The sequence below is a fragment of the Phocoena phocoena genome, chromosome 1 (assembly GCF_963924675.1).
Source record: "Phocoena phocoena chromosome 1, mPhoPho1.1, whole genome shotgun sequence".
NCBI lineage: Eukaryota > Metazoa > Chordata > Mammalia > Artiodactyla > Phocoenidae > Phocoena > Phocoena phocoena.
The window spans coordinates 100,839,363-100,851,702 of record NC_089219.1 but is presented as its reverse complement, the minus strand read 5'-3'; positions in this window follow the sequence as shown (position 1 = coordinate 100,851,702).

The window sequence follows — 12,340 nt, the reverse complement described above, 5'->3', positions numbered from 1 at the left end:
CCCAAAGATGCAGCTTCCTCTTGCTTCTGACTTCCCATCAGGTCACCCACCAGCCACCAGGATCTGCCGATGTGCTAGTCGCATCTAGAGCAGATCAGCCATCAGGGTAAATGCGTCTGGCTGGCTGGACTGGGTTATACAGCAGTAACAACATTCAGATTTCAGCGACTGAAAACAACAAAGGCTTATTTCTTATTCATGCTATATGTTCATCACAGGTCGGCAAGGCGGGGCTCTGCTCATGGGAATGATTCAGGGGAACTCAGGATGACAGAGCAGCCAACATCTCAGACATTGCCAGTTGCCACACCCGAGGGTAAGAGCACTCGGAAGGGTCTCATCCCGGCCTCAGTGCTCTGGCCCAGAAGGAATATATGTCACTTTCCTTCACAGTTCATTGCCCAGAACTACTCATGTGGCCTCCAAAACATAAGGGGTTCAAGCTCCCAGAGGAAGAAGAAGTAGAAATATTTGGTCATCAGGACTTGGTAGGACCACAGTGAAATTCACAGACCCGTGAAGGGTGACAGTCACTGAAGGGCTGATTCCGAGAAACCAATAAAGGGAAACTGTGGTCTATTCATTTTTGAATGAAATCAAGGACTGTACGTTGAGTCACACGGCTATATATTGGGCCACACACCTGTGCTAGCCTCAGACTTGAATCTTGCCCACAAAAAGCTTTTTAGTCTAGTAACTTGGTAACATAAATAACTCTAGTCCAAGGCAGAAAGTGGTAAATGCAGGAAGGGAGGTGAAATAAAAGGCTACAGAAGTCCAAGAAAGAATACCACAGCTCTGCAGATGGAGTGACAGCTCAAGGAAGAAGGGGCCCCTGATCTAGACCTTTTAAGGATAGGTAGGAGTTGGGGATGTGGAAGTTGTGAGGAGGGGACACATTCCAGGCTGAGGGGTCCATACACGTGAAGACCCAGAGCTGAGGAATTCTGAGGGCTGCCAAGCCACCTGCATCCAGGGGAGACAAAGGAGCCCCCTGAGCACCACTGCCCCCTTGCTTGCACTGCTCTTCCCAGACAGAATGCTGGACTTCTGCCCGGGAAGCGCTCCTTTCCCCTACCCTGGTCCCCGCGTACTTCTTGCCAGCTGCCTCCACTGGGAAACAGACTTGCTGCCCACCCCCCATTGGAGGCTAGGCTTCTGCTCCCAAAAGAGCTGATCACCTGGAACTTCAAAACTTGCCTGCATCTGAGACTTAGCCCAGCTGCCACACCTCATCCACTTACCCAGTCTTACCTCCTCAGGCTATTTCTCAGCGACAAGCCGCTCGGGACTTTCTGATTTGTCCTGTCCTGCTCTGCTCCTCTTTGCAGTAAGCCCTATCCTCATGTCTGATCTTCTAGCTCAGGGAACAGGACTGGCCTTTCCCTGGCTTTCCTCTGGCTGGGTCGCAGCTGCACCCCCCGCACAGCTGTGGCAAGCCCATTGGGAGAGACTGGAGACGAAGAGACCAGCAGGCAGTTGAGTGGACCAAGGGCTGGGCTAGCATAGGCAGTGCACAGGGAAACAAGGGCGCATGCACAGGATGTGGTGATCACAGGTGGAAAACACCACAGAGCTGACAGCTGAGCAAATCTGGAAGAAGGGAGAGGGAAACGGGATTCAAAGTTGTTGGCTTTACAGTTGAGGCACCAGAAGAATGATGGTGCCTTCCAAGGGAACCAGAAACTCAGCAGAACAAGAAAAAAACCGATGAGTCCAGTTTGGGCCCAGCTGAGTTTGAGATGCTGGAAGGATGTCTAGCAGGCAGCTGCAGTCCAACATGCTACTTGGCTGAGAGGTCAGGCATGAGATGTTAATTTACAGAAAGCTTACACACCAAAATGAGACGTGAAGACAGGAGGCTGACGCTGCCACGCCAATACAAGGAGAGTCTCAAAGAGATGTTCTTCAGGACCTATAAACATTGAGAGGTCAAGGAGAACAGAAGTGATGTGAATAATAATGGAGGTGTCCCCAAGTGAAGCTAATCGATGAAAATGCTAATGAACAAAAACATCAATCAAGGGCTTCATAAAATACTTCTTCATAACAAGTTAATCCGAAGTGCTTAAACGTAACTTGACTCACTAGTCTATTTTCACCCACATTTGCAGGGACCCACCTCTTTTTTATCCACTTCAGCTATGCTCTTGCCTTTTTTTTTTTAATTGTAGTAAAATATACATATCATAAAATTTCCCATTTTAACCATCTTTAAGTGTACAGCTCAGTGACTTTAAATATATTCACATTTTTGTGCAACCATCGCTGCCATCCATCCACAGAACATTTTTCATCTTGCAAAACTGAAATTCTACACCCATTATTTACCAGCCCCACCACTCCCTCTCTCCAGCCGCTGGCAGCCATAATTCCGTGTTCTGTCTGTAAATTTGACTACTCTAGGTACCTCATAAGAGTGGAATCATATGATGTTTATTCTTTTTTATTTTATTTATTTTTTGGCTGCTCCACACAGCTTGCACAATCTTAGTTCCCTGACCAGGGATTGAACATGTGCCCCCTGCAGTGGAAGTGTGGGACCCTAACCACTGGACTGCCAGGGAATTCCCATGACGCTTATTCTTTATCCTGGATTATTTCGCTTAAATTAATGTCCTGAAGGTTCATCCATGTTATAATACGTGTCAGAATTTCCTTCCTTTTTAAGGCTGAGTAATAGTCCATTATATGTATGTACCATATTTTGCTTTCTATTCATCCACAGTGGACATTTCACCGTTTGGCTATTGGAATAATGCTGCTATGAACGTAGGTGCACAAGTGTCTCTTCGTATCCTTGATTTGGTTTCAATTTTGAGGGGCATATACCCAGAAGTGGAATTGCTGTATCATGGTAATTCTATTATTAATACTTTGAGGAACCGTCATACTGTTTTCCATAGCAGCTGCACCATTTTACATTCCCACAAGCAGTGTACAAAGACTCTAATTTCTCTATATCCTCACCAATAATTGTTATTGTTTGATTTTTTGATGGTAGGCATCCTAATAGGTATGAAGTGGTATCTTGTTGTGGTTTTGATTTGCATTTTCCTAATGATTAGTAATACTGAGTATCTTTTCATGTGTTTATTGGCCCTCTGTATATCTTCATTGGAAAAACATCTATTCAAGTCCTTTGCTTATTTTTGAATTTTTGCTGTTGTCCTTATTAAGTTTTAAGAGTTCTTTATGTATTCTACATATTAATCCCTTATCAGATTTATGATTTGCAAATATTGTCTCCCATTTTGTGGGCTGCCATTTTACTCTGTTGATAATGTCCTTTGATGAACAAAAGTTTTTAATTTTGATGTCATCCAATTTTTCTATTTTTTCTTTTGTTACCTGTGCTTTTGGTGTCATACTCAAGAAATCATTGCCAAATCCAATACCATGATGATTTCCCCCAGTGTTTTCTTCTAAGAGTTTTATAGTTTTACCTCTCATACTTAGGTCTTTGATCCATTTTCAGTTAAATTTTGTATAGGCTGTGAGGTAGGGTTCAACTTCATTCTTTTATCATGTGGATATCCAGTTTTTTCCTACATCATTTTTTGCCAAGACTGTCTTTTCCCCATTGAATGATCTTGGCACCCTTGTTGAAAATCATTTGACAATATATGTGTGAGTTTATTTCTGGGCTCTCTATTCTGTTTCATTGGTCTATAGGTCTGTCTTTATGTGAGTACCACACTGTTTTGATTACTATAGCTTTGTAGTAAGTTTTGAAATCAGGCAGTGTAAATTCTCCAACTGTGTCCTTTTTCAAAATTATTTTTGGCTCTTTGGGGTCCCTTGAGATTCCATATGAATTTTAGGATGAATCTATTTCCAAAAAAAAAAAATCATTGGGATTTTGATGGGGATTACATTGAACCTGTAGATTGCTTTGGGTAGTATTGATAGAGATCCAACTCTTAAGGACACTGTAATCACCCACAAATGCCATTTTCTGACAATCTGTACACAAATTCATCCTCACCTCTGGGGTTCCTACTTCTAAACACATGTTGTGATCCTCGGTGCAGGACCAAGTCATGGAGTTCAAACCAGCTAACTAGACATTTTACACTAAACTCAACTCTTGCCAAGTTTCTGTAGAAGTCACCTCCCACAACTGCAAATGTCCTGGCACAACTCCCAACCTGCTGACCAAACTCAACCCTATAGCCCAGTTTCTCTTTCCTGCCCACTCGGTTCCAGAACACTCAAGAACTTCAGTTGGACTCATTCCCATGAATGAAGGCTCATCTGCTTCTGCATGCACATAGGTATTCACTCAGCAAACATGTGTTGAGCAGCTAGTACATATCAGGTAACATGCTAGGGCTGAGGGCACACAAATTAATAATAACTAACAAACACAAAACATTTCCTATATGCCAGACACTGTTTTAAGTTCTTTACATCCATTATATCACTTAATTCTTCCTCTAGCCGTAAGAGGTTAAGAAACTTGCCCAAGGTCACACAGCTGAACCCAGATATCTAAATCCCAGAGCTCACATGCTTAAGCTCGATGCCAAGCTGTCTTCTAACAAAACATAGCTCTTCAAGGAGCTCACAATTCAGAGGAGGAGATAGACACAAAAATAGAAACTTATTCTACAATATGGTAAGGGCAATGCTAGAGATATACCAGAGATTTAAGGCATCCTAGAGAAGGATTTCCTACCCCAGCCATCTATGCATATCCCCTTCATGGCGCACCCCAAATGTACCCTCTGACAGCCCAGCCTCATCCCTTCCTGGAGACAGCCCTACAATGACCTCTTTGTGAACCCTCAGTCACGCATACTAACTTGATTCCCTACATCAGTTACTCCTCTAGGAACAGCTAAAGACTTGGGGAGTCTGCCCATCACACCCAGCCCCAGTTTGTCAGCCCATAAATGTATTCTATGTTGGACAATACAAGGAAGAGTGAAGGCTGTAATTCAGCAGCTCTACTGGAAAGCAGTGTTGAGCACAGTCAAGGGCTCGTCACTCTACCATGTGCAGCTCCGAACAAAGCCTCTGCCATTAGACGGGATGAAAAGGGAAACTGATGATGAGCTGCCATGGGAGAGGACAGACAGAAGAATTCAGAGGGTTCAGAGGAAGCCTGGAAACTCAGGAATTCACACAGGCTAGCTCTGGCTTCTTGTATCTCTTTCCTTTCAGAACCAGAGTGGTGAGTCTCCTCCTACAGGGATCTCAGCCGAGGACAAGTAACTCGCGGTAAATTAGTCCTGGGGGTAGGAGTGGGGAGGTATGTGACTCTTTTCCCCAGGTGGCTCTTTTTTCTGCACAGATTGGGGAAGTTTGGTGACACATCAGGAATTATCCAGAGAAACACAGAGCGCCAATGTGGGCAGGAGCCTCAGGCACACTGAGACATGTAGCAGTTCTTTTCTCTGTGGCTTCACCTTGCAATCTGTGCCTGAGTCAGGTTTGTGAGGCCCCTTCAGTCTGGAGCAATAAGGAATGAAAACTCGTGGCTAGAAATTCTAAGTGTTTTTGGAAACGTGAGTCCCTGAGATGACAGAGGACTTGCTAATCATGGTGGAAAGGGCTATGGCCCTTTATACTATGGTCTTTCATCTCCCTGGAGAAATTACTGACAATGACACACTGTAGTTAAAATGGATTGTGAAATCAAAGGGCCAGACGAGCTTCAGACACTGTCATCCTTCAATTACCAGGAACTTTCTTTCCCAAATGATCCAAATATACGTGACTTGCTATGCAGAGAAGTTCTTCCTGTAACCCCCGGTCCCGAACCTGGAGCTGCCCTTATGCTCCCAGGGGCTCTCTCCCTGGCAATGAAGCAGGGAGTAGAACTATATTCTCCAGTCTTTCAATCCCAGCAGCTACCTGTTTCCTGCCAGATTTGCCTTGTGAGGGTGGATTCAACACTCTGACCCCAGTATATCTGGAAAACTCAAGAACCTAGAACCAGAAGATGTGGGTTAAGTCCTGCCTTCTCAAGCTTCTCCAGGCTACCCTGGGCAGATCACGTAACCTCTCTGAGTCTCATTTCCTTCATCTGTAAAACAGGGGTGTAGTTGCTTTGATGGCATGGTCAGGTTCCACCTCGGATCTGCATCCTGAGAGCTTACTGCAGCACAGCGTCCTGGACCCTCTCCTTTTTCCTTGAAGACCTGTCACTTTCACAACTGAGTAACCTGAGAACAAAGGGGATAAGCCAATGTACTGCTCTTAAGCTTGGAGAGGGTGGGAGGGAGCAGGGAGGGGGAATGTAAGGAATAAATCAAGTGGCTATGTAATTAATTTAGAATAACTTAAGCACTGAACGTTGAAAATTTCAGAAACAAAAGTGGTGACATTTAGTTAATGTGTCAGTCAATACCTCACTCATTGCAGCTGTCTTTTTAAATGTCAAATCTCTCACAATCCCTTTTCCTTGCAGGTGGAAGGCTCGTGCTAACAACCACCACCAATTCTGGTTGATACCCAGTAGGTCAGCACGGGCACATAATTTCAGAAGTGGGAGGTCCTAGAGGCTGCAGGAACAGTAGACAATGCCCGTCACCCCCAGAGAGCTGGGCACCGCAGCTGTTTCCCCAGGGTCCCCCACTGATCCATTCTCCTGGCCCTTCACCCATCCGTGGCCGTCAACCCCAAAAAGCACACAGGGTGTCCACACCAAGAGAAGACAGTCAGTGTGTTGTCATGTCCATCCTCCATTTGTGCCTCCTCAAACTTCTCAGAACTTGAAAGTTTTCAAGAGAAAACCTTAGCTGAACTCCAGGGAGAGAGAAAGCCAAGAGCCGGTTGCTCCAGAGAACTCCAGGCTCAGGAATTTCCATTCCGAGCTGATTGGCCCTTGGTTCGGTCCTCTATAAATACCGGATACAGCTTCAGAAGCAAACCAGGGAGAACGAGCCAGCTGGGTTTTCACTTTGGGGAGAAAAACGTGAAGCCAAGTGGCACGGATCAGTTTTCATCCCCAACTCCATGCCTGCCCCCCCCCCCCCCAGACTGAGCTTCCCCACATTCAGCCACAGCTGAGCGGCCAGTCTCTTCCACCTCACCGGCTGCCGCAGAGGTGCAAGGAGGAGGGGCAACTCAAACCCAAACGGAAAACCAGCTGGTGTTCAACCAATTTGGAAGTTTAAGTGGCCTAGGCGGACGAGAAAGTTCCAGCAAGTCCAGCTCATTTAGCAGAGTGCAGTTTCTGGCTCGAGGAGCAGAGAAGGGCCATGGCGTTCTAGACTGCCTGGGGAGCAGGGCATGGGAAGCCAGCACGGGGCAAGCGGTTACAGCTCAGCCTTGGCCAAGCCCAGTTGCACAGGGAGCACACGGTGACATGTCAGAGGAGGGGCTCCCCTTCTCCTGCCCTGTTTGCAGCCCGCTTGTGCAAGAGTCCATGCCAGCCCCTCAGGGAAGCCAAACGCACAGGTGCTCCACCGCCCAAGTGTACCCCACTTAGAGCAGAGCCAAAGCTCGTGAACACTCGCCTCCACTGTCTCCTCACCAGTACGCAGAGCCAATGGCTTGTTCAAGCAAGTGTTCCCACTCCGTCTCTGTGGCTCCCGGATGGAGTGCCTCCTGCACCATCAGCTCTCCCTCCTTGAGGTTCTCCCCTTACCTGACTCTGGTCTCCTTCATAGGATCCTGTTTTGCATCCATCCTAACTCTTATACCGACATCCCTAGAAGTAAGAAGGCCCCCAGGCCCGGTGCTTGGCATCTCTCCACCTCTCCACCCTCTCCCTGGACAATTTCACCCACCGCCAACTCCACGTCACCTACCACCTCCGTGCCGATGGTGGTCCACATCCCAGAGCCCATGACCCTTGGAGCACCAGACCCAAACTGCCACCTGCCACAGACAAGGCCCTCCTGCTGCAGCGTAAACCCAGGATTTCCCAAAGCAAACTTCTCCCTCGGCTGTCTGTGAACTTCAGCATTATCCTGCTGGTTTGATCCTCGACTCCCAGCTCTCCCCACATCGGTGAACACGATCGGACCCTTTCTCTTGTCCAGCTCCCCCTGCTGCCCTGCATGTTCAGGCGCCCCATCATGGTGGGCCTGCAAGAGAGGAAGCACCTACGGCCAGAAGCTAGAGGACACACGAGCCTAGACCAGAGTCAAGTACCCAGATTCAGAACACAAGCGTGTGGTTCAGGAAACAGTTTCTAGAAAACCGAGCGTCATGGTAATACGAATGGTCTCCAGCAGTGGCTCTCAAAGTTTACTGTGCATTCGAGCCACCTGGAAACCTTGCTAAAAATGTAAATCATTATCACAGGGATTCTGATGCACCAGACCTGGGGTGGAGCCTAGGAATCTGTATTCCAACAAGCTGGCGGATGATTCCGATGCTGGTAAAGTCCAAGCCCGTGCACGGAGGACCGTTTGGTCCCAGAATTAGAGATCGGCTTTACTTGGTGTGGGACAGCTGTTCCTAAACAAGAAGACCCTGACCCAGACCCACCTCATAGGGTGATTGTGCTCTGAATTCCTGAATTCCACGCAGTGGGCAGTCACAGAGGGCCGCATTCATGGGAAATCTTGGGGTGGGATTATGCCCCCCACCAGGTATCTGTCTGGCAGCCCCAAGGGCAGCACACTGTCAACCTGAACAGAAAAGGGTGTTAGCAGCAAAAGTACCCACTCTGGAAACTCTGCTCAGTGCCCCCACCACCGATATTGCAATTCAGTCCCGAGTACAGCAGGGCAAGCCATCTGCTTCCTATTCCACACCCTTGCTCTGTCACCACAGAGCAAAAGCAGAGACAGAGAGGTTGATCATGACTGAGAGCATCTGCTCTAAATCAGGCTGACCACAGGCTGGGCACGGACACAGGAGGTGGTGGCAGAGTGCCATCCAGAGCCCCTCCATCCACCCTGCTTCCTAACCCAATCTTTGCCTTCTGATAGTCAACAAGCATTGCCTAGGCTCCAAGGGACAGATACAGGAGAATTTTAGGAAGTAGACTCTATGTGATCAGGGATTGATTGGAGCATACGTTAAAAGATAAGGTGGAATATTTCAAAAAAAGTCATGTAACGCAATGTTCATTGCAGCTCTATTTACAATAGCCAGGACACGGAAGCAACCTAAGTGTCCATCATCGGATGAATGGATAAAGAAGATGTGGTAAATATATACAATGGAATATTACTCAGCCACAAAAAGAAACGAAATTGAGTTATTTGTAGTGAGGTGGATGGATCTAGAGTCTGTCAGAGTGGAGTAAGTCAGAAAGAGAAAAACAAATACCGTATGCTAACACGTATATATGGAATCTAAAAAAACACAAAAGGTTCTGAAGAACCTAGGGGCAGGACAGTAATAAAGATGCAGATGTAGAGAATGGACCTGAGGACACGGGGAGGGGGAAGGGTAAGCTGGGACGAAGTGAGAGAGTGGCATGGACATATATACACTACCAAATGTAAAATAGATAGCTAGTGGGAAGCAGCCGTATAGCACAGGGAGATCAGCTCGGTGCTTTGTGACCACCTAGAGGGGTGGGATAGGGAGGGTGGGAGGGAGACGCAAGAGGGAGGAGATATGGGGATATATGTATACGTATAGCTGATTCACTTTGTTATACAGCAGAAACTAACACAACAATGTAAATCAATTATACTCCAGTAAAGATGTTAAAAAAAAAAGGTAAGGTGGAGGCCTAGGATCACTAGTCCCACCCACTGATCCTATGCATTGAGCCTGAGGATAGAAGGTCAACAGAGCCCCAGTTTTTCTGCCCATGAGGAAATGTCTTGAGATGCCCCCCAAGCTCCCAACCTCCTGCTGGACAACTCCACGTGGATGACTGTAGGCCCCTCAAACTCTGTATCCCACTCTCTGCTGACTCCTCCCCCTCCCAGCCACCAGTGCTCCTATGCCCCCCTCCCTTGGTTAATGTACCACTGATGGTCTCATCCCCAGGCCCAGGGCCTCTGAATCACCTTCTTTCTTTTCCTCCCTCTCCTCTGCCCCACTCCCTCACAGGTCCTGTCCATTGCACCCACAGACTGTCTCCCACCTATCCCTGACTTTTTAAAAAGCACAGCCCTGCCTAAGCTCAGTCCCCCGACTTTGGCCCAGGAGACTGTGGGCATTTACTAAGGTGTCTGCAGATCTCTGCTCTTTGACCACTCTGGATGCCCTTGGTCCCCAACCTGGCACTTTCAGATTATCTATGGATCTTCAATATTTGAAGGAACTACTAGAAACTGTACATTTACCTCAATACAGCCTCACAAATGTTAATAAATAGAATTTGTTAAATGGCCCAAATCAAACTGTGAGATCTATGGAGGTAAATTAAGGAAAGGGGTTTCCTCGTGGTGAAATGTTGGGAGCAAACCTACCTTCACACAGTCCCAGTTAGCTATCTCTCTGAAACAAAGATCTGATGTCACGTCTCTTTGGCCACCTGCTCCCATTCCTTCAGACTCCCTACCGGAGCATTCAAGTCCAGTGCCATGTTCCCCTCTCTCCACACAGGCTGCATTTCCCAAACAACTATGGATCTCCACTTCTCCATGACTTTGCTAATGCTGTTCCCTCATCCTGGAGTGTTCTTCCATTCCTCCTTCGCCTTGAAACCTTTTTTTTTTTTTTTTTTTTTTTTTTGTGGTACGCGGGCCTCACTGCTGAGAGCTCTCCCGTCGCAGAGCACAGGCTCCAGACGCGCAGGCCTAGCAGCCATGCCTCACGGGCCCAGCCGCTCCGCGGCATGCAGGATCCTCCCGGACCGGGGCACGAACCCGCGTCCCTTGCATTGGCAGGCGGACTCTCAACCACTGCGCCGCCAGGGAAGCCCCTTTGAAACCTTTTTTGTCCTTCATGTTGTTACTCAAATGTCCTTCCTCCGCCATCCCTGAGTTCCGCACCTCCCAGGTCAAAATTAACAGCTTCTTTTTCTCTGTGCCTCTAAGTCCAACTTCTGTATCTCCTTCCTAGAATATGTTTCATTCTGATGTATGTCATAGTTAGGGTCTTCCCATCAGAGTAGAGCCTGCTTGAGAGCTGATGTCCCCACTGCACCTTGCATAGTAGATGCTTGATAAATGTCTGTTGGCTAAGTTGGCATGTGAATGAATGAGTAGATAACCTCTCCTACACACTAAAATCAACGTCATCACCATGACTCAGAATTATCCTACACCATCCACAGAGCACAGGATAATTTCTGGGAGAAACAGGCTAAAGAGAATACATCTTTGGAAGGTTCTCTAAGTATTCCCACTGCCCCGTGGTCCAGAACGGCCACTTAGGACCACATGGCCACTACCTTCCAACAATAGTAATACTAATGCTAGCAGCTATTATCTGTTACATAGTTATGATGTGCCAGTCACCGTGCCGGTTTCTTTACCTGCATTACCTGATTAATTCTGACATCAATACAGGGAGGTAGGTACAATTAGTATTATCTCATTATACAGATGAGGAAACAAGTAAGAGATGTCAAGTCACTTGTCTAAGGCCAAGGGGAAGAGCTGAGAATAAAACCTGGAAAAGTCTGACCCTAACTACTCTGTCCTAGCAGGCGGGGGCACCATCACAGCCTGCACCCCTGAGTCATCAGCATGGACAACAGGTTTGTCTCTTGCCGGGAAGGCTGTGAGCTCCACAAGGCAAATTGGGCCCAAGCCATGAAGGACAGGCCACTGGCTGCTTGCCCAAAGTGCTGGCTCCTCCACAGGTCCCCAAACACCGCCCAGGAAGCATCTTCTTTTCTGCCCTAGAAACCTGGACCCGTGCCACCAAGTGTCACGAGACAAAGCGCTGCTCCTGTCCCATGCCAGCCTTCTTTCCTCTGCAAAGTGGTACCTGGAATCTATGTCTCTGATGATAGATGCTTTCAATACTTTGGCCATTCCCACTAAGAAGCTTTGAATATAAACTGGGCCAGCAGGAAAAGGTAATTAGGCAGCACCTTCCTGATGAGACGGGAGGATCAGCAGGTGTAAGATCAGGGATCTGAGTCCTGGTGTGCATTTAATTAAGCATCGCTGTTCTGTTTACACATTGGATGGCAAAGCTTGAAAAGATCCCAACCAACCTCTTTCCTCATAATTTCAGGCAGAGGTAGAGGAAGGAGGCCAAGGGTGCCAAAAAAAAAAAATCAGCGAAACAAAACCAAAACACAAGATAGAACACCCACTCAAACCTTCTTCTTCTACATGCTCAGTCCTTGATTATGAAAAAGAATAACCAAAAGGCAACAGAGAAAACCCCGGGGAGACAGCGCTCTCCACAACCCCAGGGCACACAAAAGGGTTGTAGGAGGGGGAGGGAATGCTTAAAATCAGTAAGGCCAAAGCTGGGAGTCTTTCCATTTAAATTCTAACAAGGTGAGTATTCA